General features: G+C 50.9%; 1 pseudogene across 1 annotated transcript in view; it reads left to right on the top strand.

The window, feature by feature from the left end:
* Window positions 1-13,782: 13,782 nt before the first annotated feature.
* LOC309974876 (acylphosphatase-1-like) overlaps window positions 13,783-27,537 on the top strand; it is a 37,522-nt pseudogene continuing 23,767 nt past the window's right edge. Inside the window, exon 1 of the transcript in view lies at window positions 13,783-13,858. The product of the transcript in view is annotated as an acylphosphatase-1-like (transcript). The remainder of the gene's footprint in view (window positions 13,859-27,537) is intronic.

Raw genomic sequence — 27,537 nt, 5'->3', positions numbered from 1 at the left:
AGTTTGACCAAAACCTTCAAAATGTTCATTCCCTTTGCCCTTCTTGGAATCAGGAGTGGGAAGAAATGCTTCAGCTACTCCCCCATACAAGTCATCCCCTGCCCGATCCCTATAGGACTCCGCACTGCCCCCCAAAGAAGGAGAAGCTGCCGTCTGATTGACCAGAGCTGGGTGGGTGTTGACCTGCCCTATGTCCTTTGGCAGATGACGTCATTGTGCATCCAAGTCAGCATCCCTGTGGCGAGCTCTTGATGGTACTTCCTGCTTCTATCCTGGGGGATGGAGTTAGTGGGCTCCCCTAAAGATGCTGTTCTCAAGGCTTAAATCCAAGGAGAAGGGAAGTACTTGGCCTCGCTCGAGACTCAAGCTTCAGCTATGCATCCTGTGATGGCGAATTTTGTGTGGCCATCTGACCGGATCATGAGGTGCCCAGAGATTTAGCTCAACATTACTCTGAATGTGTCTGTCACAGTGTTTTGGATGAAAATAGCATTTGAATTGGTGGAGTCTGTAAAATGGTTTGCCCTCCCCCATGGGGGTGGACATCATCCAATTCACTGAGGGCCTGAATTAAAACAAAAGGTGGAGGAAGGAAGAATTCAGCACTTCCTGCCTCATTGCTTGAGCTGGGATGTCGCCCTTTCCCTGCCCGCGGATCTCCTGTCTCTCAGGCCTTTGGACCCATCCTGAATTACACCAACAGCTTTCCTGGGTCTTCAGCTTGCACGTGGCAGATTGTAGCACTTCTCAGCCTCCATAATTGCATGAGTCAATCCCTTATAATAAATCTCTTCCTATATATATATATCCTATCGGTTCTGTTTCCCAAGAGAACCCTGACTAATACACACCCCACTCCGCCTTGCACTAGAGTACTGAATTTGGGACTTCGGGTACTTTCATAGCTATGAACAAAACGGTACCTGATTCCAGTTTTGCTGTCGTTTCTGGTGTTATGCTTCTTTAAATCCTCAAATACAGGTGACAGTGATTAGGGAGGCTGGATTCTGGCATTTCTGAATTTCTGGCAGAAATACCTTCTGATGTCATAGAAATTCCACCCCAATTTCTTTTCTTTTTTTTTTTTTTAATGAAAGGTAACCTACACACAGAAAAGCATATAAAGTGTATTTGTTTTCATTATACAGCTTGATAAATTTTTTACTTTTCTCTACACCCATGTACCTCCACCAAGATCAAGGTAAGGAATAATTCTGGAACCGCATAAGCTTTCTTCATGCACTTTTGGAGTCTGTATCTCCCCACAGAAGTAACCACCATTCTGATTTTAATAAACATTGATTCATTTTGCCTGTTCTTGAACTTCCTATAAACAAAGTTATACAGAATATTTTTTCTGGCTTTTCTCACTCAACTTAATACCTATGAGATTCATCCATATGTTTGCATGTACCAGAAGTTCATTCCTTTTTGTTGCTGTATAATATTCCATTGTGTGAAAGCACTACAATTTACTTATTCAGTTAACTATTGATGAGTATTTAGATTATTTCTAGTGTGTGACTATGATGGACTAGAACTGCTATGAGTATTCTTGTATATATTTTTTATAGACACACACACTCATTTCTCTTGAGTACAGACCTAGAAGTAAAATTTCTGGGCCATAGTGTATGTTTGTGTTTATCTTCAGGAGAAACCATTTTCCAAAATAGTTGCACCATTTTCAACTGCACCAGCAATGTATGAGAGGTCCAGGTGCTCCTTATCTTTGCCAACACTTGATGCTGTTAGTCTTTTTAATTTTATCCGTCTGGCGTATCACGTAATCTCATTGTGGTTTGAATGTGCATCTCTATGGTGGGTAACGATCTTGTACTGCTTCATGTGCTTATGGCTATTTGCACAGCTTGTGGAGCGTCTCTTCGAATTGTCTGGCTGTTTTTCCTAACTCTAAATTTCTAAAGGGATCAATACTAAGGAAATAATCAGAGGGGCAGACAAAACTTCATCCATGAAGATGGACAGCACAGCATTGCTTATAATATCAAAAACCAGAAGCAACCTAAATGCTTCACATAGAAAATTAGTTGAAAATTATGATATGCATGTATTCAAATTCAAAAGATGTCATTTTAAAAGATGCTTATAGGGCTTCCCTGGTGGCGCAGTGGTTGAGAGTCCGCCTGCCGATGCAGGAGACGTGGGTTTGTGCCCCGGTCCGGGAAGATCCCACATGCCGCGGAGCGGCTGGGCCCGTGAGCCATGGCCGCTGAGCCTGCACGTCCGGAGCCTGTGCTCCGCAACGGGAGAGGCCACAACAGTGAGAGGCCCACAAACCGCAAAAAAAAAAAAAAAAAAAAAGATGCTTATAGTAAATGTTAATAAAAGGAGACAATGCTTATAATGTAATGTTTTGATAGTGACTTTTTTTAATGTAAGCATTAGTGGAAAACACTGGAAGGAAAAACACCAAAGTGTTACTGCTGGTTATTTCTCAAAGGTAAGACTATGGGTGATCACTATTTTCTCCCTCCTACTTTCTTTGTTTCCCAAATGTTCTACTTTTATATATTACTTGTATAATCAGAAACACAATAAAATTCTTTTTTTTAAACTGCTAAGACTATTAAGTCTGACTGAAATGGAATGTCACAAACAAACCATTGCCTCCTCGAAAACTAGTCCTGTGACTTTCACCATCTTTGGGCAAAATTTTCAAAGCCCGAATGCCCTACAAACACTTTTTCAAGAGGAAATTGTTTGGTTGACTCCACACAATGCAAAGGTACCTTTGTGTCTATGTTCCAATTAGTTCTCTGTCAAAGGATGGCTTGAATTTGAATAGGCCTAAATGGGGCTCGGTAATGGGCATTTCAGAACAGGTAGAATCATCTGCAAAAGAACACATTTCTGAGTCTAGGCAAAGGAGAGAAAGGCCACGAGCTCCTTGAGGGCCAGGAACTCTAAGCCTGTCCTGCTCACTGTTGTGTCCCCAAGGCCTGGCATCCGACCTGGGCTCCATAAGTATTTGTTAGATAAATGAGTGAATACATTTAACTACAAAGTATTTATTCCCCCTTACAAAAACACCAGACCTTGTATACACAAAGGAGTGTTTCCCTCACAAAAGTACCCCCTTGGGAGACTAAATAGTTCTTACACGGCACCCCCATGGCATAAAACATTAGAAATTAGTTTTGTAGAATTGCTTCCAGAGTCTATAATGTATTCCTCTGAATAGTCTCAGGATGGCCAATCACGAAGAGTCAAAGGAAGACCTCCTAGAAGGGGGGCATGTTAGACGTAAAGCAGGAGGCAGGCTCCATCTCTTCCTCTTGGAAACAAACCATGGAACCCCACTATCTGCCAGGCACTCTGATTCTCCCTAAAGGGTTTGTCCCTAAAGCTAGCGGAGACTCCGCTTCTCTCCTACCCACGGCCATCACTCTCTTGGACACTGAAGAGACCCCGGACCAGGCAGGACCATCCAGAGAGCCTGGTCCAAACACAACGGACCTGTAGCCTCACCTCCTCCAGGCTTCTGCACAACCAGATTATTCCTCCTACAGCTCATTTCCATCCTGCCGCTTGCCCGCCTCCAAATCTTTGATAGCTTCAAGCAGAGGCCAAGCCTCCCAGGCTGAACCCTCTGGGGTCATCCTCACCTCCCATCACTCCCTTGTGTGGACCTCCCCAGGGGAGGAGGGCAGCCTCCTGAGATTCTCTGCAGGTTCCCACCCATCCTATATGCTGGGCTGGGAGAAACAGCATGATGTTGGAAGGCATGGCAACCCAGGAGGGTGTTCATCTGCAGCTCCATCACACTAGACTGAGTGGCGAGGATTTGGAACAATATTCTGATCAAGTCGTGAAGCTCTGGACCAGTGCTTCTCAACCCTGCCTACACGTTAGAATCACCTGGGAAGCTGTGACAGAGTGGCCAGCTGGCTACCAAGACTTATGACTCCCTCCTCGGGTGACTAGGAAGTGGCCTCCCTGCCAAGGACTAAACTTTCCAATTTCCCTTGCATGTAGATGGGACCACTGACTGAGCTCTAGCCAATGGAATGTGGGTGGGAGTCGTGTGCATCACTTCTAGAGCTGGCCCATAAAAATCTTCCCAAGCAATCCTCCACTCTCTCGTCCCCCATCTGCTGACTAGATGTTGAAACCCAGATGACGTTGGACACCATGAACTGAGGATGCCAGAGTCTCTCTCACCTGGGTCCTAAATGACCACAGGGAAGATAACCACCCCCAGGCAGAATGGACTTTACGTAAGCCAGAAATCCTTCTCCCGCACTAGGCCATTAAGATGTAAAGGTCTGGGCTTCCCTGGTGGCGCGGTGGTTAAGAATCTGCCTGCTAATGCAGGGGACACAGGTTTGAGCCCTGGTCCGGGAAGATCCCACATGCTGCGGAGCTACTAAGCCTCTGTGCCATGACTACTGAGCCTGCGCTCTAGAGCCCACGTGCCACAACTACTGAGCCTGAGCACCACAACTACTGAACGAAGCCCTCGTGCCTAGAGCCTGTGCTCCGCAACAAGAGAAGCCACCGCAATGAGAAGCCCGCGCACCGCAACGAAATGTAGCCCCTCTCTACGCAACTAGAGAAAGCCTGCACGCAGCAACGAAGACTCAACGCAGCCAAAAATAAATAAATAAAATAAATTTTTTAAAAAAGATGCAAAGTTTTGTCTGTTACAGATCTAAGTTTACCTTAATTAACATAGGACTTTTTGGAAAATGGTGTGTTTGAGCCCCAACCCCAGATTCTGACTTCACTGGTCCAGGGTGGAGACAGGCTCTGGTGTGTTTTAAAATCTCCCCCAGGTGATTCTAATGTCAAGGTTGAGAAGCAGACTTTAGGCTCGTAAGTATTCATAGATCTTCCTGCAGTTCACTTAGCACATCATGGAGCCCCACTGTGTGCCAGGCATTCTGCTTCTCACTGAAAGTTTTGCCCCTAAAGCTGGCAGAGACTCAGCCTCTCTCCCACCCATGACCATGGCCCAGCATTCTGCTGTCTCAGACTTGAAGGCAAGTGGAGATCTTCCTTAGCCAGTGCCTCCCTGGGGTGCTGGCAAGCCTCTTTGGCTCCTAAAGGAGCCCTACCTCTCTCCCCCGCTACCCACCTTAAAACCCTGCCTGCCCCCTGGACCAGAGCGTAGAGGACAGAGTATGCAGTTTCCAGCAGGTAAGAGGATGAAGAGCTTCCTCCGGGCAGCCCATGGTGCTACCCCAAAACACACCAGTGCCTTCGTATAGTCACACCAAACACCAGCTGATCCTTCCTCTGGGACAGCCAGTCCTCAGGCTGGCAACTGGGACACAGAGATGGGTAGGATGCAGCCCCAACCTTGAAAGAGCCTGCCGTCCAGTTGAAGACACAGACTATGGTATTGGGATAGGGGTCATCCGAAGCCATCCTGAGTTCCCCTACCCTCGAGGCAGCTGGTGTGGTGAAAAGGGCACTGAACTCACTGGCTCCAATGCTGCCTCTAGCACTTTCCGCAGATGGCTTCAACACAGCATGGCGAGAGCTACACCAGAGGCTGCTCGGGGCCCTGTGGGATCCCAGATGGGGGAGGTGGCTCTTGGAGGAAAAGTAGGAGTTAGCCGGACAGACAAGAGGGACGAGTGATACAGGCTGAGTCACAGAGACAAGAGAGTGCGGAGAAGGTTTTAGAAAGATGTTTGGTCTGGTTGGAGAGAAAAGAGCAAGGAAGATGGGGCAGAAAACAAAGCTGGGTGGGGGGGTGATGGGCTGATTTGGAGAGAGCCTAAAATCCGAGGTTCAGGGCCTTGGACTGCGTCCTATAGGCCCTCAGGGGCTCTTAAAGGGCTCTGAGCAAAGCATGACATAGTCAGACTCATGGTTCACAAAGGGGCTCTGTGATGGGGGTGTACCAATTGGAAGGAGAGAGTTCAGATGTAGGAGCCCAGTTGGGGAGTTATTAGTCATCCAGATAGAGGTGATGAGGACAGTGGCCATGCTGATGGACAAAAGGGGTCACCCTAAGGCTCCCCAGGCTCCTCCCCCTAGGAGGCAGCAGGGTAGCTTGGAGAGAGCACCGAATTTGAAGTCTACACTTGCTGTATCCTGGGTCTGAGACACTCTTCATCTCTTTATTCTTACCCTTTCACTCTGTTCAAACACCACCTCCTCTGAGAGGCTGTCCCAGACCATCAAAGCAGATGCCTCAGTTTCTCCCCATCTCACCCCCTGTGATTTCCTTTATTTTAATTTCACGATCTGTGACTCTATTGTTTATTCATTATTCACATGTTTGTTGCAAGCTCCGTGAGGTGGCCCCTTTGTCCCGTTTACTTTGAATCCCTAACTATGGGCACAGTGCCTGGCACAGAGTAGGTGCTTTTGCTAGATCACATCATTGGCCTCAACTCCTTGCCTCTTCCTTTATTCATGCCCTCGCCATGAACTCTGCAGTGCCCTCTCACTGTGGGTGGGGTGTGCTACCCCATCTCTTCCTTTGAGTTTGGCCAGGCGACTTGCTTCAGCCAGTAGCATAAGGTCGAAGCGGGGGCGAGCTGGCTCCACGTTCTCTCCTGGGCCTCAGGAGGACGTGTGTGTTTTTGCTTGTCTCTTACCTCTGCTACGGCCATGAAAAGGACATACCCAGGTCTCAGGAGAAGGAGGGGAGACACATGATGCACTGCTGCCCCCAGCCAAGCTCAGGCCAGATCAGCTGACCCACAAACCTATAAACAAAAATGACTTATTTGAAGCCACTAAGTTTTGGTGGTGCTCTGTTATGTAGCGTTTTTCTCTATCTGTAAAATTAAGGGGCTGGTTTAAGCATCTCCCTCCAAGGTCCCTGGTTCTCCTTTAAGCATGGCAGCTCCCAGCTTCCCAGTCCTGCTCCCTCCACCTTTCCTCCTTCTCACACACGCCACCTCGCCTCAGCCCTCATAAATAACCAGGCAGCACCCACTTTCACAGGGCCAAGTTCATAGCTCCTGAGAGCCCCATGTTCGAGGCTGCCTCTTTGCTGTTGCTTCCTCTTCTCCATCAGCTTCACCAAGGCCGGGGGGCATGGGCCGCTAAAATCCCTCCCTGAGCTCTGAGGTGCAAATCGGAGAGCCCCAGGAAGCCCCAGGAAGAGCCCTGTCCTTGCCAGGATGGCTGGCCCACAACCCAGGGGCCCGGGAAGGGCGGCTCGGCTGCATTTGGAATATGAGGGGCCATCTGAGCGGGGTACAAGACAGGAGGGAGGCAGGGCCTAAAGTCATGGAATCCTACACCTGAGAGACCATTTGGAACCAACCCCCGCCACCACCACCCCACAGCATCTGGGGAAACAGAGGCAGGAGGAAGTAAACAGACTTGTCCAAGTCAACCATTCAGTGGCAGAGTCAGGACTGGATTTCCTGACTCCCAGCCCAGCGCTCCTTCCACTGCCCCCTGCTGGTCACAGGCAGGATAGATCACAAGGCAAAGGTTTGGAGGCTGGAATGGACTCCTTTATGGATTTGCTTTCCTTTTCTTCCTTCCTTCCTTTCTTTCTTTCTTCCTTTCTTCTCTCCCTCTCTCTCCCCCTCCCTCCCTCCCTCTCTCTCTCTTTCTTTCCTTTGCCACGCAGCATGCAGGATCTTAGTTCCCCAACCAGGGATTGAACCCACACCCCCTGCAGTGGAAGCCCCGAGTCTTAACCATCAGCCTGCCAGGGAAACACCATGTCCCACCCACCCCTAGTTGGGGCCACCTACCATAGGCCAGATCTGTGCTGGGGGAGGGGCATCTCTAGTAGGTGCCAGGTCCTGTACTGGGGAGCTTATGCCAGGATCTGTGCTGGGGGAGCAGCCAGGCGCCAGGTCGCGTGTGGGTTTGCTGAATGCTTTACTACGTGCAGGTTCTGTGCCAGGTGCCGCCTGCTGGATGGCAGATGGACCGAGAGCTGTGACTGCCTCTGCCTCCCCGCCAGTCACTCTGCTCTGTGTGCCTCTCTCTCCAGGTCACCCCGTGGCCTCTCTGCCTCTCTCTGACTCTCTCTGGGTATTTTGTCTTCATCCTATTGCTCTCAATGAGTTTCTGCCCTCTCTCCCTCTCTTGTTCTCTCACTTTCGTCTTTCCTCGGCCTCTTTATGTTTTCTCTTTTGTTCTATCTTTTCTCTGCCTCTGACCCTTTCTGTATCTTTCTGTCTGTGTGTCTGTCTGCCCATCTCCTGTGTGCACGTCTCTGTCTCTGCCCCCCCCGTCCTGTTTCTCCGGAGCCCCTCACCACACCTCTGACTCCACCTGGGTCTCTGGCTGAATCCACCTTTCTCTCTTGCTCTTGCTTTTTATTTTCTTCTTTCTCTGTGTCTCTAGGTCTCTGTGACTCTAGCACTCTCTGTATCTCTGTCTCCTTTCCCAGCTGGTCTCCCTTCCCCCACCACCCTCCACACCCACCCCAAGGTTCTGTCCAACGCCTCCCCACTCCCCGGGTCCTGTTCTCTGCCAGCTACAATTACAAGTGCGTCTACTGAAGTGGTCCACCTTGACAGGTAACAAGAGGCTTTATGTTTGCAGTCACAGACTGGAAACACTGAATTCCTTTTCAGCAAAGAAAGACAAGCACCCTCTTGGTTTATAAATATTAATTATAGGTACCCGGTAATGAGAGAACAGGGCAGCTGTTGGCTGTGATCTCTGATTGTTTGACTAATCCTAGAGACAGTTTAAACAAGACAGTTATTACCTGACGGGAAGAGGAATTAGGGTGCCATTGTCCTTTCATAAGGATCAGCTTAGGAGATCGGCGAGAGATCTGGACTTACTGAGGACGCTAGGAGAGTGACCTTGGGCAAAGCCTCTTCCCCTTTCCGGGCCTCAGTTTCCCCTCTTGTTCTAGGTGCCCTTCTAGCTCTGACCTGCATGATGTGGAGGTGCTACTTTGGGAGGGGAGAGGAAGCTTGGGAGTCATGGGGGGAAAGCAGGAATCGTGGACCAGCAGAGGGAAGGCCCAGCTCAGGGGAGAGGAAGCTTGGGAGTCATGGGGGGATGGGGGGAGCATCTGCCTCCTCTGGATCTTTGGGGTGATTCCTAGGTCTGTCCTGGTTTGAGTCAAACTCCTCCCAGGGCTTGAGGCAAAACATTGAACAAGGACTGAGGCGTGTCCCGTATCGCAAGTCAGAATTTCCAGACCTGCCGCCGGCTGGTCCAGCCTTCCAGGCGCCTCAGTTCTACTTCCTGCAAAATGGGAGTAAAGAAGGATAACTTTATGCAGCTCTTCCTGATGCCAGAGTTACAAGTTTATCTAAATTGAATCTGAGAAGTCCCAGACTGGGCACGCCTACAAGAGGCCATTTCAACAATTGTCCTATTTCCAAGCTCACGTCTCGATTCCATAGTTATTGACATCGTTATGTGCAAAGCAGAGAAGCGATTCCTGATGCACAGGACACAGGCTTGATGGTGGAGGCGGGGCACATCGGGAGCAGGGAGTGTGCCTGTAAGAGGTCCCTGCTCAAGGTCCCCACACTGAGTAAAAGTGGGCTATTCCTTCTAGAATGTGTACTTTCTAAAACTCCCTCTCCTCTGGGGAGATCAGTACATTTATAAAACACGAAGCCGTTTATCACCTCTGGGGAACACAGGTCAGCCTGCAGGAGAGCCGTCGTGAAATACGTGTTTCCTATTTGGCAGAAGAAGGACCCAAGCTAGGAGGCATCCTTGTCTCTTACCCGAGACCATGCAAGTAGAAAGTAATGGAGCTGGGAATCAAACCCTGGTCTGCGATCCCAAAACTCAGCTCCAGGTCATTACTGGGTTCCCAGCACCATCAGCCTACAACTCATCCAAGGGGCATGAGAGCCCGGCAGGCATCCTTGGAGGCTGGAACCGGCCTCTCCTCCTCTGGGATCCTACCCTCCCATCATCACAGCGGAGCCCAGGCTGGCCCATGGAAGGTGCTCACAAATGTTATTGATCGAATATTCTTCAAGGTTCCGGTCGTGTTTCCGCCAGTCACTCCTTGCCTGGTAGTTAAAAGAGTGTGAACCTGAATTCAAATCCTGGCTCCACCATGTGTGTGTGAGACCTTGGGCAAATGACTTAACCTCTCTGTGCCTCAGTTTTCTAACCTGTAAAATGGGAACAATATTAGGACTTCACTGTCGTGTAGTAAGCGCTATATAAACATTGGCTGTTATAATTAATAATCACCTCCTGTCATCTCTCTTTCCAGAGCCTCTGAAGTCAGTTTACCCAATCTCACATAAAGGCAAATGTGGAAGGAACATCAGACTGCTCTCCGTTACTGTGTGGTGAGGGAGGTTGGGGACAGAGTCTGGCTCAACTCCAGCCCCTGTGAAGCCAGAGGCTGGGCGGGAGCCACCTCCACTGCCCTCAGCCTCCTGCAGACCTTGATCTGTGGAAAGACCCTGCAGGCCCCATCCTGGTTGACCCTGAACAGAGCCGAGGGCTCTGCTTTGCCCTGGGCTGTATGCTTTGCAACAAACTCCTGCCACAATCCTGCAGGACTGAGAGGGGTAGAGGCGACGACTCACTTAAAAAAAAAAACCCCAACATTCTGAGTGTCCCCAAGACCCCCTTGTAGGCTCAGGCCCAACTAAGTGCTTCTCTGGAACCATTTTAACTCCAAGTACAGACGCCACTAAGCGGGTCCTAAGGGAGCCGTGGGCTGGGCTTACACACAAATCAGAGCACAGCCGGTCCAGGCGGCAAGGCAGGCGGCTGTCAGCAGAAAGAAGCTGAGTGGTCTTCCAACTTGTCCCTGTGTTTTCTATTCTTACCTTCACCTTCCCAGCATCTTGACAATGCTGGTCCATCTTAATCTTTCATGGGGCCCAGACACACATCAGACCCTCTCTAACCCCCCGAGAGGAGTCAAGACTGGCCCAAGGGCTGAGGTGAGAGCCCATTTTCCGGCTGGACTGCTCAAGGCTCCAGCCCCTTTACCCCAGGTCTTCTTGACAGTTCCCCGGACATTCGCAGCATCAGCAAAATCTGTGTCTGCAGCTCCCTCACATCTGTGCTCCCCTCCCATCCTCCCTCCTTCCAACACCCCCCTACCCCCTCCTCCCCACTGTGCCATACATAGACAAGAACCACTTTTGCCTGCAACCAAAGCCCTCACAGCTCCCCCTAAAGATTTCCAAGAAAATCTTCCTACAGATTCAAAAGGAGACCATGAGCTCAGAGCCAGTCATTCAAATGTTCCACCTGAATTCATCCTTCTTCGCATTCCATTAACCAACTTTGTCATCTGCACCCAGTATCTTGACCCCTTTGAGCCTCAGTTTGCTCCTCTGTAAAATGGGGAGAATGATGGTACCTCATAGGGTACGGTACCTCCGTGGTCACTCATCAGGAGAGTGAGGGGCAGTGAGAAGATGCACATACAGTGTTTAGTGGAGTGGCTGGCACATGGAGAAAGTGAGCCATCCTTGGTAGCTGTTACCATATATATTTTTATTTCACTGAGTACGTGCTATGTGCCAGGCCCTGGAGCCACACAGCTGAACTCAACAGGCATCCCTGTTCTTAAAGAGCTCACTCAGGCATGGAAGAGAAAGAAAGAAACACAAATGTTGATATGGTGGGATATGTTTGCATAATAGAAGAATGTACAATTTATAGGAAAGCCTAAAAAAGGAAGATATTGAGGGAGGGATGTGGGCGTGCTTGGACGGACTCTTGAAGGCTGAGTAGGAGCTCACCAGGTAGCCCAAGGTAGGAAAGGCGTTGCAGGCAGATGGAAGAGCATATGCAAAGACTCAAAGGCAAGAAACATCATTTTAAGGCCAAAGCCTTAGAGAAGGAGAGGCCCGGAAACAAGACAGAACGGGGGATTAGGGGTCAGTTCTGGACTCACCCTGCCAGCTCTGAGTTCGCAGTAAAGGGAGACTTTTAAGCAGGAAAGTGACATGATCACACTCGTGTCTTAAGCTGCGCTCACGTTCAAGCTTGCAGGGTTTACATAACTTTTCCTTTCCTTCTCGAGCATTTATCCAGCCTAGAAATTCGAAAGCAAGCACTTTCCCTTATTTCTATTCAACCTGAAAGCGGCAGTCGAATCCAGCTCGCATCGTATTGAAATGCAGGTGGCCTGTGCAACAGTGTTGCTAAAATTACCAAAACTAACCACAGCCAGGGAAGGGCCATTATCGGAAACAGATTTTATTACCATGGAAACCAACAGATAATGCCAAGTCCAGTCATTTTTGTTCTCTGAAAAGAGAGAGAGACAAGGGGAGAGAAACAGAGAAACAGAGAAAGCAGCAGGAGAGAGAAAGCTATTGAAAGGAAGCGAGAACCCGGAACAGACTAGAAGGGGACAGAGAAAGCAGGGGAATCTGCCTGAAGGTTTCAGGCCACACATGCCTCCTGACCGGCCATCCAGCTCGGATCGCATTGACGGAACTCATACTACATGACGCAAGCTGGCAGGAAGCAGCCAGAAAGGGCTCTGCGGTGTGACTTCCACTCCTGGTCCAAAATGCAGAAAAAGCTGTAAATGCCCCCAGAAAGAGCTGGCCCGGGTGTATTTCAAGGCACTTCTGATGATCCCCACTAAGAGCTTCAGATTTGGGGTCGGAAGACCTGCTTAGAGTTCAGGCTCTGCCCGAAGTGGCTTGTGACCTTGGGCAAGGTCACAGAGGTTCTCGGAGCCTCAGTTGCTTCACGTGTCCCAAGAGGGAGCTCCTGGGCTGGTTGTGAGGATCCGGTGTGCATGGCTGCCAAAACACTTTGTAACTGTAGAGCGCTGTGCGCACAGAAGTCCCTGCAGGCCTCATGATTCCTACATGTCTCTCCTTTGTTCCCTGATTTGAAGGGCTCTTTCACCCATCACGTAGTGCCCTGGTCCATGCAGCCAGTGAGATCCACCCCCAGCCCACATAGCTCCAAATGCTGAGGTATGGGAGGCAGGAGGCCCTGCTGAGAACTCTTGGGTGTCCAGGGAACAGTGTGGGTTTGTCAGCAGGACTGAGATGAAACATCCACCCCAGGAGAAAGGAAAAACCAAAGACAGAGGGAGAGGAGGTGGGCAGACAATTGAGGTACACCAGGACACCCTGGGGAGGGAGAGACCGTAAATATGCTAGGATCCTGGCGAAGCCGTGAGTAGGAGGTTTTAGCTGCCAAAACGGAGAGTCAGGGAGAGGGCAGTTCAAAGGAAGCCACAGAATATATGAAAACACCCATAACCACACATGCACATACACAAACATCATCAAATCTTTGCTACTCAAAGTGTGCCTCACCTGGGAATTAGAGATACAGGCTCTTCCCCCGGACCTCCTGGTGATTCACTTCTATACGCAAGAGATGAGAGGCTCTGGTCTAAGCCACTTCCCTTCTCTGAGTCTCAGTTTCTTCGCCTATAAAATAGGAATAATTATACCCTCCCAGCCACATGGGGCTGTTAGGAGGATTAGAGGGAAAAAAAAAAAAAAAAACCAAACATTTGAATGGATCACTTTGAAAAACAAAAAGCACCGGATGAGTGTAAGATAGTGTTCTGTTGTTATGTAGTTATTACTATTATATATGGGGAGCCCAACCTCCCAGGGTAACAAGGCACTTTCATAACAAAATGACTTGATTAGACTGTTCTCTTAAAAACGTTGCTCCCCAGCTAACATTTTTCCTATCCACATGCCTCTTCCTGCAGCTGCATATTAAATCTTCATGCCATCAGCACTTGACTGAATTTGTAGAAACAAAATGGAAGAGGGAACTCAGGCATGAATTAGCAGTTTAAGACAGGAATGAGATTACGATAAAATCCCCACTCTCTCCATCCATCAAAATGTAATAAGAATAGAAAACTAATGTGAAAATATCAACATGACCTATTGCTTCGAGCCTGTCATCGCCATCCTTTACGATCGAGCCTTGCAAGAGGCAAGCAACTCATTTCGCTGTAAGTGTCACGCTTTCCATAGGAGACGTAAACCGTGTCCGAGACAGGCAGACATTTGGGCAGATCCCTCTGGGGGAAACAGGAAGGGACCAAATGAGACGCGGTTCCCTGACTTTCCAAGTCGTGGAGAGCAAGAATGAATGGGGGTGACTCGAGCTGAAGGGTGCTTTGTTTTCTTTTTGACTGTCTGTGGATGGGGAAGCTCCAGCCCTGTCAAAGGATAGTGGCTCCTGTCCTAGATGTCCAGGAAAGGACATTTCCAAAGTTCCAAATGTCTCCAGGAGCCCCTGCTCAAGACCCAGCCTCACACCCTCGCTGCTGGCAACCTGGTCAGCTGCATGGGCACCCCAGGATACAGAGCAGGTTCCTGGAAGGGCGTGCTTCTATCATTGGTCCTTATGCCAGCAGATGAGGGACAGATGTGCTCAGAGAATCAATAGGACTTGCACAAGGACACACACCAAGTAAGGGTTAGACTCCAGGTCCGCGGACTCCTTATCCAGCATTCCTTGCATGGCACCCCGTTGCACTGAGCTTGGGCTGGAGGTATGTGAATCAGGAGCAGAGGCTCCTGCCCTCAGGGAGCTCACAGCCTCGTTCCCATCCTGAGCGCCGTCCCTCCAACCCCTTCCCCCTCCACTCTGCCCTGGTCACCCTGGCTTCCTACTGTTCCATAAAAGCACTGACTTTTTCCCAGTCAGAGACTTCGAGCATGCTCTTCCTTCACCCAGACGGCTTTCCCCCTCCCTGTTCATTGAGACAACTCCGCATCCTTCAAGTCTCACCTGAAATATCAGCTTCTCAAGGAAACCCTCCCAGATATACCTTCACCCTACACCCTTTCCTCTGCTTCAGGGCCCTTGGTTAATTCACTGTCATATCAGTGCTATTCCCCTGTAGCATATTTCTCAATAGTAATTAAATCAACATTTGTTTTAATGTATTTAATAGTAATTAAATCAAAATTATTTAATATTCATCACTCTCAAGGAAGAGCAAACTATAAAGGGCTGGGACCACTCGGCTGTGTTTACTGTTGTGTTCCCCAGCACCTGGCATAGCACCTGGCATGTATCCATCCATTCATTCAAAAATTTTTTGTTGAGCACCTAGTATGTGCCAGGCATTCACAGTATGCCAGCTCTCATGGGGGCTTCACTCCAATGAATGTCAGGCGGTGAGGAGTGCAAGAACTAAAACAGAGCAGGGCACTCGAAGCTTATATCTGATATGCTGGAATCCTCTTTGAGAAGGGGACACCCGAGCAGAGCCTGGAATGGGCCGCACTAATACTTAAAGGAACAGCCTTCCATGCCGCAGGAGCGGTAACGGCAGATGCTCTGAGGCTGGTTTGTGCTTGGCACATTCCGGAGACGGGAGGGAGGGGGCTGTGGAGGAGGAGGTCAGGGAGGTGGAGAGCCCAGTGGGGAGGATTTGGATTCTACCCTGTGTGATGGCGGAAGGCTTGGAGGCTTATGGGCAGAGGAGTGATGTGATATGACTTCAGCTCTAAAAGGACAGTTCCAGGTGCTGTGCAGAGACCCACAGCAGGGGTCAAGGGCAGGAGCAGGGAGGCTCGGTAAGAGGCTGTTACAACCATCCAGGTGAGAGATGGTGGTGGCTTGCACTGGAAGAGCAGCCGTGGGGGAGGGAGAAGAGCGTGAATTCCGGATGTAACCTGAAGACGGAGCCAACAGGGTTTGCTAATGGATGGAAAGTGAGGTATGAGAGAGAGAGAGGCGTCAAGGACGAAAGGTGCCTAGAATTTTGGCCTGAGCACCAGGAAGAATGCAGTTGCCATGAACCAATAAATTGCCTTTTATGCTGAAGCCCATTTGAGTTGGAGTTTTATCACTTGAAAAATTTTTTAAAACCTTGACTAATTCAGAGACTAACAGGTAGGGCAGAGGTAGCAGGGTAGGGAGTGGAGAGGAGCGGACAGATGGGAGAGGCAAGGCAAGGTGCCTGCTTGGATGTAGCAGAGATGGGGTCTCAGGATGGAACTAGAACGACTCTGGGGTTTCCAGCCCAGGTGCTTGGGAGTCCGGCAGCCTCACTGATGGGACGTACAGGCTCAGACCAGCGTTCGGCTTTTCCTTTTTAGCATCTTAACTTTTAGGTACCAGCTGCTGGAGCCTTGGAGAGAGCCCAGGACTGGAGATAAAACATTTGTTGCACGCCTCCAATGAGCCAAGCACAGGGCCAGGCTCACTGTGTACAATTTTTCCAACCGTGACAAAACGCTAATCAGATTAGTATGCTATTTGACAGATGAGGAAACAGAAGCTTACAGAAGTTATGGGGCTTGCCCAAAAACATACAGTTAGAACTAAAGATTTGCGAACCACCCAGGAGAAACAAAGCCCTTTGCCTCTAGGTTTCATTATGAACCCCCGGGATGGAGGTCAAGAGACTTAGGGTCCAGCCCTCGCTCTGCCACTTTCTCCCGTGTGACCTTGGGTGAGGTCGCATCCCACTTCACGCTCGGCTTTCCCGTCCGGGAAACGTCAAGATTGGGCACAATGACGTCCCCAACTCATTACAACCCTCATCCCCCCAGCTCTGCTCGGGCTTCGAAGAACCAGGGTAGGCAGAAGCAATGTTTGCCACATAGGTTGAGCACCTACTGTGCGTGGCACCTTCTCCTGGGACGAGACCAGAGGAAGGAGGGGCTGTGACCTTGCCACGGTCTGCGGTCTGATGAGGACTCCCAGAATGGTGGGGGCTGGGAGCGCAGGGCTGCAGCAAACAGCTCTGCAGGGAGACACCGGGGAACCCAGCCAAGCTCTCGCGCACGAAGGCTCACAGCATATGGTCTGCATTTCATACATCATTTACAAGGAGCCGCAGCCATTTTGCAAAGTCTCTTCCTGCTCCCAGAGTGTTTGGGCTTTGGTTTCTGCCTTTGCTGATCCAACTTCTGACCTTGACACTGTCCGCTTCCACCACTACCTGTCACCACAGACAGTATTTTCCTGTAAGTTTGGGAGATCCAGGTCAAAGTGAACTGAGTCGCTTCCCCGTGATGGACTCGCTAATGTAAAGAATGTGCGTGATGCAGGTCCTGGGAGATGGGCCTGGCGAAGGTAAAGCAGCATGGGAGGGCTGCCAAGGATGTCTGGGAGGGCACCCTGAGCGGTGAGCAGCAGGGCACGGAGGGCACACGGAGTCATGCAAGTAACGCTCGCATGGGACCTGCTGAGCAATGCTGACGCTGCCAGGGTAAGGTCTCCACTCGGAGCTACTGTGACACAGCAATGTGGAAAAACGCCCACGGCAGAGTCCACTGCCTCTCTTAAGTTACGTTTTAGCAAGCACATCGCTGTGACAGAACAGCTGGGGAGATGCGCGTAATACCAGGGAGCCCTGGAAACGCGGGCCATGTGCGGGTGGGGCAGGCCCGTGCCTGGTTCATGGTTCTCTCCAGAGCTTGGAACATAGTATGTGCTCAGTGAATAGCTGTTAAGCAAATGAATGGATGACCTGAGGGAACAGCCTGCAGCCGTATGCACCAAGTGATGGGCCCCACATGGCGGAGGGCTCCTCCCAGGACCTGCCCAGGACCCGCCCAGGACTTCAGGGACCCCAGATACGATGGAAACAGGTCACCTGCCCCAAAGAGAGGAAAAAACCCATCTCTCATTCTTGCTCACTCTCTCTCTTCCCCTTTCAGTCTCTGGCTCTGCGGCTGGAAGAAAACAAGAAGGGTCCCCTCGCCCATGCTAGGATTTTCTCCCCAAGCCTGGAGCTTCCCAGCTCCGCCATCCTTCCAAAGCTGGACCAGCAGCTTACCGCCTAGGACAAGGGGAAGAGGGGAGCTCTGGGCTTCCACCCCACCTCTTAGGCTCAATTCCTACATGGCTACCGTGGCCACAGAGCCTGCTGGGCCAGTGTCAGCCTCCTATCTGGCAGAACGCACACACATCCCCTCCCTGTCCTGGGGTGCCCATCCCCAGGCTGAACCCAAGGGGGATGAAGATGGCCCAGGGAATCCTAAGCAACAGAGCTGCTGGCCTGAAGGAACCATGAGCCTCAAGCAGATTCTCATTCTCTCCTCATTCTTTCATTCCACAGAGTTATGGAAGATCTGCCCTGTTCCAGGCACCTTGCCCAGCACTGGGGTGGGTCCCACAGGGGCCAAGCAAAAAGTTCCCTGTCCTTGTGGAGCTGACACTCCAGTAGAAAAGAGAGTCAGTAAACCACCAGCCAACAAAAGAAAAAGACTAGTTCAGGTGGTGATAAGCACAACAAAGGCAACACGAGGTGTGCTGGGTTTTCCGTTTCTTCCCTTGAAATCGATTCCGTTCTCAGACCCCCACGCCTGCTCTGTGCTCTGGGGTTCGAGCCCTGTGGACTGCATCCCAGGGCTCCCTTGCTGGCGGCTTCAAGGATTCAGACAACAAGGAACCGGGCAGGAAACGAGGGCACCAGAGGAGAGAGGTACAGTGTTTCTTCTCCTGCCCCCTCCCTGCCTTGCTGCCTGGGTCTGCAACGCTGATCCTTCTGTGACAGAGCCTCCAGTGTCTCCAGGCTCTGACAGCACCCCTTCCTCCAGGGTCCCCAAGGTCCCTGGGTGCTAACAGCTTCCCTCATTTGCTGGTCACCAGATTCCCTTATACTTGTCACATCTCTTCAGATTCCCAGCTGAACGGGACTTGCCCTTCCTGCTGGGCCCCTGACTGATACAGGCAGATGCGATAGAAGGTGCTGGGAGATAGGGGTGGTCAGGGAAGCGGCGGGTTCAGGCCCGGGTTGTTCAAGGAGAAGAACAACAGTCAATGTGGCTGGGACGTACTAGGTGAGGGGGAGACAGAGAGAAGGTGAAGTCAGGGGTGACATTCATAGTATTCAACAACGAGCTGGGCACGGGCATAATCCAGCCAGAAGAGACTCCCAGCTCTAAAGGGCTGTCACACCTGCTGGACAGGAGTCCTGGGTGATCAGACAGGTGGGCAGGGGTGTACCAGCCAGGATCCCAGCAGGACAACGATGCTGCACGTGCACGGGCTCACGTGAGGACAGTTTAATAAAGGACTGTTTAAACAGGTGTGTGCAGGGACATCACAAGGATGGTACGGATCTCTAGGACTGCAGAATCCCCAGCAAGAGGGTGCAGGAGAGAGCAGTTGCCAGATGCAGACAGAGCTTTGTAGAGAGGAATGGAACACACCCAAGCTGCAGTGGCCCCACGGGGAGAGCACCCATGACATCGACACCCAGCCTCACTCTCTCCCTCCCCCCACCCTCCTGTTGGTGACACCCACTGGCCATGGCCACCCAGGAGCCAGAGAACATCCTGATGGATCACCCTCCTAGATCTAGAACAGTGTGGAGAAGACTGAAGCCTGGATCTTAGGAGACAAATGGGAAATTTCCAGCTCTCTGATAGGTAAGACCTTGAAAGTCACAGTAAGAGGTTTGGATTTCAGGCTAAGCAGAGTGGAAGAATACTGGGAATGAGAGTCACAGAATCTCACTTGCACCCTTCTTCTCCATCCACGGGGAGGCGATGGAAGGAGCTCTGCTCTTGACATCCTGGACCAAACACCTCCCAGAAGCACTTTGTGGTGGTGGTTGGGAGACAGGAGGAGGTTAAGGGAGTGTCCTGAGAACTAAGCCACCAGGGCAGGCCTGTGGTGACAAACAGCTCAAGAACCTCAGGGACCTCCAGCCTGCAGGGGACAAACCCACAAGCTCAGCATACAGGACCATCTCAAATATGATGGAATTTCACCAGCCCTAAGAAACCAGAAAATGCCCAAGGTTTTCCTTGAGGGGAACAGGGGAGGAGAGCCTGAGGAAGCGGGCAGAAGTACCCCCCAGACCCACACTTGCCAGGCTGAGAAATGGGAGGCTGGTTTTGAAAGCCTGCCCGCGTGTTTCTTTCTCTAACCATCACGAGGTTTCGGCAGGGATGCAGGAGACAGAAGAGGCTACCACCTTCCTGTACTCTGTCTATGAGACAGGGGGATGAACTATACGCTGAATGACCCCCTTGGGTCCTAGGAGTGTTTGGAGTTTACAATCCCAAGATTCTACAGACCACCAGGAAGGATCTGGGGCTTAAATTTTCCATAGCCTGTACGTTGGGGTCAGGAAAATTCCTAGACTTGGACTCAGAAGCCCAGGGTTCAAGTCATCACCTGCATGTAACAGGTGCACAGAAATGCTGATTTAAGGTAAGAGAGAGAAACCCGATGACTAGGATAATAGCCCGTGCGTTCTCATCCCACCCATATGTGAGCCAGGCATGGGCTCTGCCTATGTCCCTTTGGTCCTTTTTCACATTATCTCACCCAGAGTCTGAGCCAGATACTATGATGCTCATTTCACAGAAGAAGAAACTGAGGTTCAGAGAATCTAAGTCCCTCCCTGCCAGCCCTGCAGCTGGTCAGCAGAGGAGCCAGGAGGCAGGCCCAGGACTCTGATGGTATAAGCCTGGGCCCTCCACCACCGTCCCTCCCATCTGTAGGGAGAAGGACACAGTCCCAAAGCCTGGGTTCCCTCTGAAGATGCTGGAGTCTCTGGAGAGAGCTCAGCCCGGTGCTTCCATTCCCAGCCTCGCTAGGCGGAGGCTGGATCCTGCCTGATTCATTCTTTTAATCAGGGACAGAGTGGTGGCAGCAGCTTCCTGAAGAAGTCTTCAGACTCTTATTAAAACTAAGTTATTGCTTTAATAACCACAGGGCGGAGGCAGCTGCAGCTGGGGGCCTGTGGGCTCTCAGCCGTCCCCGGGAGTCCTGATGAGCAGGGCATTGTCACATGGCACTGGGGCACTCCTGTCCTTTCACTCCACATCATATGCCTTTCTCTCTCCTAGTCCCAAGGCCACAGTGAGCGGGGAGCTGTCTTGGCAGGTGTCTCTCTCACAATTAGCCGTGTGGACAAAACAAACACTGGGTTCTGGAGGCGCTTCTGAAAAGTATGCCCATACGCGTTCTGGCTCCAGCCCCAGAGATGGGATCAAGCTAAGCTTGAAAAAAATATGACTCAGAGAGGTTACATAATTTGTCCAAGGTCACACAGCCAGCCAGAGGACGCACAGGGGCTTGAACCCACATCCATATACTCTTTCCATTCCATCACACAGCCTCAGTGTGTCTTGCCTGGGTGCTGAAAAAGGCACCTATTCCTGGGACAGGTGTGGCATCGCCTGGACAGACATACCTAGCAATGCCACTGTGATTTGGGGCCAATTGCCTCATCTGTCTATTGCTCAAATTCTTCAGCTGTTGTATGGGCTCTCAGGTCATTATGGACCTTGAATGAGACAACAAATGTAAAATTGTTCTGTACACTGTAAAGTGCAGTGCACCTCGAGGATGTGCGAGCCTAGGGCTACGGGGAAAGGCAGACCTCAGCAGATGTTAGGGCAGGGGGTTGGGAGCAGCAGGGGAGAGCAGAGGGGAGGGGATGCGGGCTGGGAAAGGATGACAGAGTCCCAGCAGGTTCCAGGGAAGAGGCACACACAGAGACATGTGAGGCAAGAGCCGGAGCCAGGCTCAGGGAGACAGGAGGCATCCTGGCCGGACCACACAGGGCTGGGCTGTGGCGGGGGGGATCCTGAGGTGTTAACAGCAAGGAACCAGAAGACCACACTTCTCTGGAATAGAGCAAGAAATGGCCAGCGCCGTGCCACACCTCCAGCCTCTGAGCCTCAGTCTTCCCTCTGCCCAATCGAGAAAATATGTCTACTTTCCCGGGCTGTTGTGAGGATCAGCATGTATGTAAAGTGCCTGAGTATAATAGGTGTTCAATAAATCATTTCCATTATGATAAGCATGGTGAGGATTTTGTAAAATGGTGAGGATTATGTAAAAATTACTTAAGATCTCTGAGTCTGTTTTCTAGTCTGTGGAATATAAGTAACCAGATCTACGTCACAGTGTCCTTGTCCTCTTTCCAACCCATGGAGTAGATAGGGAACCTACAGATGGACATGCTAGTCAGACAGGCTTTGGCTCCTTCCAAGAGCTCTCAGCTCCCCATGAAAGGTGGTGAGCTCCCCATCCTTGGAGACATCCAAGGAGACATGAGATGACCTTGTGTCAGTGAGGGAAGGTGATCAATTTCAGGCAAGGGGCTGGGCTCAAGGCCAAGAGCCCTTCCAGCTTGGAGGATACACGATTCTACAGCTCTGCAAGCTCTTATATAATCAGACTGCCCAGGCTGGCCCGTGGTAAACACGACCTTACACTTGGAGTCAGAAGGCAGTGAGCTGAATCTCTTCTCAGCTTCTTGGTTTTTCTCAGAAGCTGCCTGTTCCTGCCGCTGGCTGGCTCCACACCTGCAGGTGCCCCTGCTCCCCGTCCCGGCAGCCCCAGGCCCAGACCCAGCAGGTGTGTTTGGAGAAGTACAACCCAAGTGTCACCCTGTACATGTTCCCCAGCTCAATTATAGTCCCAGTTTTCTTTGCTGTTTAATCCCCAAATCAATATGTGTTCATGCATATTTAATCAGGAGACTGTTTTTATTAAAGTGGGGATAGTTCTACATCTTTCTCCCCACCACTTAGAAGGCTTCTGCCAGTCACGAGGAAGATGAGTAGATTAATGGAGGAAAGGCTTAAGCACGGGCTGGGCCTGGTACCCCAGCCAAGCCAGAGAAACTGAGAGCACCACTCCTGGGCCGTCCCTTCTACATGGGGCTGGCGTCCTGCTGCTTCCCAGCTTCCTCTCCCCCAGGCCACCTGCAGCTCACCCCTCACCCCCAATTCCCACTAGAGGTCCCTGCCCAGGGATGCTCCCTGGGGTCCTTCCAGACCTGCCCTCCAGCTTCCCCCCGCTAAGGAGCCAGAAGAACAGGGGCCAGCTGCCTGTTGGATGTCAGAGAGTGGAGGTCACCCTCAGCCTTGCCTTCCAGAAGTAATAGATTTCTCCTTCCAACTCCGAGTCAAGGCTGAACAGAATAAATTATCGCCCTTTCACAGCGTAATCACTGTCACACTTAGCCCCAGCTGCCATCTGCTTCTTCACCAGAATCCCCACGTAGCCAGGCTGGAAGGAACGAGAGGAAGCGTGGACCTGGCAGTCACCATGCTGGCCAAAGAAGGACAAAGGGAAGAACACTCTGGGGCCTGGAGCAGGAAAGAGGCGGCCCGGACAAGCTTCTCAGCCCTCTGTTAAAACAGGGCTGGAACAGTCATAAGCGGGTGGCAACATGTCAAGTCCCAGCTACACGACATCACATTTCATCCTGGTTGCATCTCTAAGAGACGGAGCCTATACTATTTTTTTTTAAGTATAGTTGATTTACAGTGTTGTATTACAATGCACAGTGATTCGGATATATACACTCTTTTTCAGATTCTTTTCCATTACAGGTTATTATTGAATATAGTTCCCTGTGCTCTACGGTAGGTGCTTGTTGTTTATTTTATATACAGTAGTGTGTATCTGCTAATCCCAGACTCCTAAGTTATCCCTCCCCCTCCTTTCCCCTCCGGTAACTGTAAGTTTGTTTTCTCTGTCTGTGAGTCCATTTTTGTTTTGAAATAAGTTCTTTTGTATCATTTTTTTAGATTCTACATACAAGTGATGTCACGTGATATTTGTCTTTCTCAAGACAGAGCCTATTCTTATCATGCACATTTTACAGAGCAGGAAACTGAGGATCTGGGGTCCCACAAATAGGAAGTAGCAGATGCTGGATTGGAGACAGGACCCACGGCTGCCGAGTCTGTGCTCTTAGCTGTTGGGCTGCCCTATCCCCCACTCCATTATGCAATAGTCCTCTCCTGCTCTACACAAGCTGGGGGCCATTTAAGGTGACACCTAGAAACCAGACTAGTTCAGGAGCACCAGTTACTGGCAGGAAATTGCCAGCCACAGAGGAACCTGGGGACTTCGGGTGGGGTCAGTGCCTCAGCTCACAGCCATCACCTCCCTCTTCTACCCCTTTGGGGACTCATGCCTAACTTCCACCTGCTCTGTGCTCGGAGCTGGGCTGCACGGATGAGCAAAACCCGGCACGGTCCCTCCCTCATACGACGAACTGTGTTACAGGCGAGACTGACATCAAACAGTGACACCATGGAGGTGTGTCTGCAGACACAGCCGAGGGTCCTGGTACAGCGCGCCTCTGCCTGGCGTCCTCTTTTCATCCCTGAGCCCCCCCACCCCCGCCCCGTTGGTCACCTAGCTTCCTGAAGCTCGCCCTTCAGTCGAGGCACCGTGCTATGGGCTCTGGGACTGCCCTGTGCCTCCCCTTCCACGAACTCACCCTGCTCTGCTCGCAACGACTGGGTTGCAGAGACCAGGTCTGTCTTATTCACCATCGCATCTTAGGCGTCACTGCAGGAGAGAATAAAGTTGAGGGAGGAGGAAAGAAGGAAGGCAGGGAGGAAGGGAGAAAGGACAGGAGAGGGAAAGGAAGGGAGAGAAGGTGAAATCGGAGGAGAAAGAAAGAATAAGGGGAGAAATGGGGAGAAGGGGAAGAAACTTGGGCCACTTTTGAAAGACCAGATGCACCCCCAGAGGCCCTATGCTCTCCTCTCATCCTGGGCTGAAGTTTGACCTGGTTGCCAGGAACTGGCCAAGATGGTAACAGCAGGAGACCAGCTGCAGTAGGAAAGAGTTAGGTCTTCCATGGGTTTCCCAAGAGGACAACTGGGAATTAACCCCTTTGCAGAGGTCTGGGGTCCATGCCTCTCTTCCCAAAGCTGCCAGAGGCAGAGGGAGGGACACCATGACCTCCAACCATTGACTTTATATCTAATGACTCCGTGAACTTGACAAGAGACTGCGGCAGAACCACCGCAGGGTGCCCTTCCGGCCAAGGAGCCTATGGCCAGTGCTCAGGGACATGCAGAGCTTCTCCAGAAGCTTGTGTGTCTCCCAAAGGAAGCCTTTCCCACGCAAGGTCCTCAGGACCACCAGCCAGAAGGGCCCCACAGACACTGCACTGTCCTGGGCTGACACAACCAGCCGGCCCCCGCTAACCGCTTGACAGTTCGTGTTCGACAACGGGATTAATTCCTGAACAAAACAGATAACGTAGGCAGTGCGATTCCTCATTTAGCTGTCAGATCGGGATAAAAAATGTGTGAGAGAGAAAACCCAAGGGAAAAAAAATTGGATAATGATAAATTGTGACTGAATGCTCCAAAGAAACACAAGCCGTCTCTCCCATCGTGTTGTGCCCACTGTCACTTAATTTTGAAAATATTCTAAGTGCTCAGGGCCTTCTCCTTGGCACTTGCCAGCTTTGCCTGAGAAGAGCCTCATCCCCTTTGGTCCACAATCTCATTTCCTCTGCAAATACAGCACATACAGCAATGCATCAGAGACCCAGGTGGACACACGAGCCCAGACGCCCTCCTGCCTCTCCTCCCTGCCCCGCCGGGCTCTCCCATCACACAGCCCCTCTTGCTGCCACTCCCCAGAGGAGAGGCCTTCGTTCTGCAGATTTTTACAGTATCATTACGATGCTGGCTCAGAAGGGAGACGGAGGAAAGAGAAAAAAAATGTTTTTGCTGTGAGAAGCGTCAACTCTGCCAGTACCTTAAAAGGACTGTTGTTTGCAAAACGCATCATTATCCAAATGTACAGAAGCCATACAGTGAAGCAAGTTTTCCCAGATCAGAAATTGTTTGGCTGCCCCCGGGGGGCAACAGAGGAAAAGCTCTTCTTTAGATGTTTCGTCACACCACACAAGGGTCAGGTGAAACATTAGCAGGCCCTCAGAGACTCCTCAGGGCCTGACCAGCGCCCTCTCCCCCAGGAGGGCCTAGAACCTCATGCCTTGGCCAAAGAAGCTCGTCTCCCTGATAATCTCTAAGAACAGGAAGTGGCCTGCTGAGCAGAGATGCTTTGGGTCTGAAGGCGGGGGTGGGACGTGGTGACTTGTAGAGAGTCAGCCTGCCTGAGGATGTGTCTGTGGCGTCTTGGACACCAACAAGGTTCGATGACAGGTCCTTTCCTCTCTGAGTGCCTGTTTGCCCATCTGTGGACTGGAGGATCTCAGGGGCTGAAAGGAGCAGGCTTCTGGGACAGGCACCATAGTGCAAGGATGGCCTGGGGTTTGGGTTAAGAAACACCCACCTGGGGTGGATCAGCCCAAAACCTCCTAGAAAAGAGCAAATCAGGAGATGGCTCATCCAGTGGGAGAGGAAAAATAGACGTGCCATTGCCAATGGAGATCCTAATGCTGGCCAGAAACGGAGAATGAGTCAGACAGCCTCACATCAACCCTACGAAGCAGGAACTGTCGCCCCCATTTTAGAGATGGAAAATTGAGGTTGAGAGAGATAGAATACCTTGCCCAGAAACGTAGGCCCATGCTTGCCACTGTCTCACCACAATATCCAGTCTATCGTCAAGCTCTGAGTCTCTGGACTCAGCCCACATCCCTCTATCTTAACCACCGCCTTAATCCAAGCCACCACCATCCTTCCTGGAACTGCTACAGGAGCCTCCTGGCTGGCCACCCTGCCTCCAGTCTAGTCTCCCCACCGTCAACCAGAGACTGACTTATAAGATGCAATATCGTATTAGCCCCACCTAAACGCATCATTGGCTCCATGTTTCCCTCCAGGTGAAACCCAGCCTCCTTAACAAGGTACTCCAGGCTCTCTCCAGTCTCCACCCACTTCCATACACCTTCATCTCTTGCCGTTTCATCTTCACACTCCAGCCTCAGCCATCAGAACCACTCTTCGTTTTCCCCAAGGGGCAAATTCTCTTTGCTTCTGGCCCTTTGCCCACGCTGTTCCCTCTGCCTGGTACACCCTCTCCCTTCCCTTTTATCTGGTTCTATCACCCTGGGGTGTCACCTCGTTTAGGAGCCTTCTGTGAGCCCCAGCTCACGCTAATTTCCCATGCCCTCTATTCTCTCCTGCATCACATCTACTGAAATCACTAGCATGCTGTCGGGGACCCCAATGGCCCAGAACTTAGAGAAATTGAGGACTGTGTCTACCTTATTCATCATTGTACCCTGAGGACCCAGGACCATTCCTGGTGCACAGTAGGCACACAAGAACTATTTGGTGGGCCAATGATGGATTTAATGAATAAATGAATGAGAGAATGAACGATGAGGCCAGAGGGAGCTCTCCTCCGTATATCCAAATGTACAAAAAGCCCAGGCAAGTCCATCAATAAGGCAAGCATTCGTCCCTCACAGCCTGTCCTTGACTGGGAGTTGGGTGATGGATTTCCAGAGGTAATGCATGGGAGCGTGAGAAGGGCGTAGTGGATGCATGGAAGAATAGAATATAGATTTCTATAGATTAATCATTTGTCATTCCTGCCACTCGGCACGCTCGTACACACACACTCCTTCCCTCCCCAGACCTCCCCGTTCCCATGAAGAAGCACAACTCATCCTGGCCTTGGACCTTGCAACAGGGGCACACACACTCACAACACACACACACAGCAACATAAACACATTCAGAGAGACACATCACGCAAGTTTGTCCATCACAAAACCCCTCAAACACACAAATTCAGACACATACTCAGCACCGAATCTTAATTCACAGCTTCCCTGCCACCTAGGACACACACACACACACACACACACACACACACACACACACACACGTGAGAAGTGCACACTTACTGTGACACACACACACTCGCAAATCTTCTCTCATTGCCCTTACTGTTTTCACCTTATTCCAAGCTCCCCTCTGTTTTCCTTACAGAGTCCCTCCGGGACTGAGGCTGGGGCAC

The sequence above is a fragment of the Leucopleurus acutus genome, assembly GCF_964270905.1.
Source record: "Leucopleurus acutus genome assembly, chromosome: 2".
In the NCBI taxonomy this organism is placed as follows: domain Eukaryota; kingdom Metazoa; phylum Chordata; class Mammalia; order Artiodactyla; family Delphinidae; genus Leucopleurus; species Leucopleurus acutus.
This window is presented reverse-complemented; position numbering and strand designations above follow the sequence as displayed.